Here is a 555-nt window from a genome sequence, read left to right as displayed (position 1 = left end):
AGTAAAAATTTTAAAGGGTTATAATTTACCTTGGTCAAGTTAGAAATTTTCTTTGGAAAATCCTATTTTTGCATTAAAATAATTATATAAATTAAATTAAATTTTGAAAAATCATATTTTCTCCTCTGATGTCTCAATCGACCCATGAATGAGTTAGACCCATAATTTGAATTGAATTTGACAAATTATGAAGTGTTAGAGCCTTAGGGGCAAATGTGTAATTTTGGAAATTTTGCCTTAATTAACATTTAGGCTTAATTCAAGGAGGAAAAATTGGTAACCTCTAATCTTAATCAATTCATTTGATGTTTGAAACACAAAGGGGTTAATTGGTATAAACCAATCTCATCTTCTTAATTAAAATTTTAAATTATTAAAATTTGGAAGTTTATTAAAATTAAATGATCATGGACTTATGGGTATGACTTTTGAAGTCAATAATTAATCAATTTATTACCACTATTTTGATTTTCAAATAAAATTCAAATCATGAATCATGACCACTTAAAGCTTAACCCTTTTCAAAATTAAATAAGATACTCACCTAGGTCTTAA

This window comes from Phalaenopsis equestris, unplaced genomic scaffold (genome assembly GCF_001263595.1).
Source record: "Phalaenopsis equestris unplaced genomic scaffold, ASM126359v1 Scaffold000868, whole genome shotgun sequence".
Lineage (NCBI taxonomy): Eukaryota > Viridiplantae > Streptophyta > Magnoliopsida > Asparagales > Orchidaceae > Phalaenopsis > Phalaenopsis equestris.
This window is presented reverse-complemented; position numbering follows the sequence as displayed.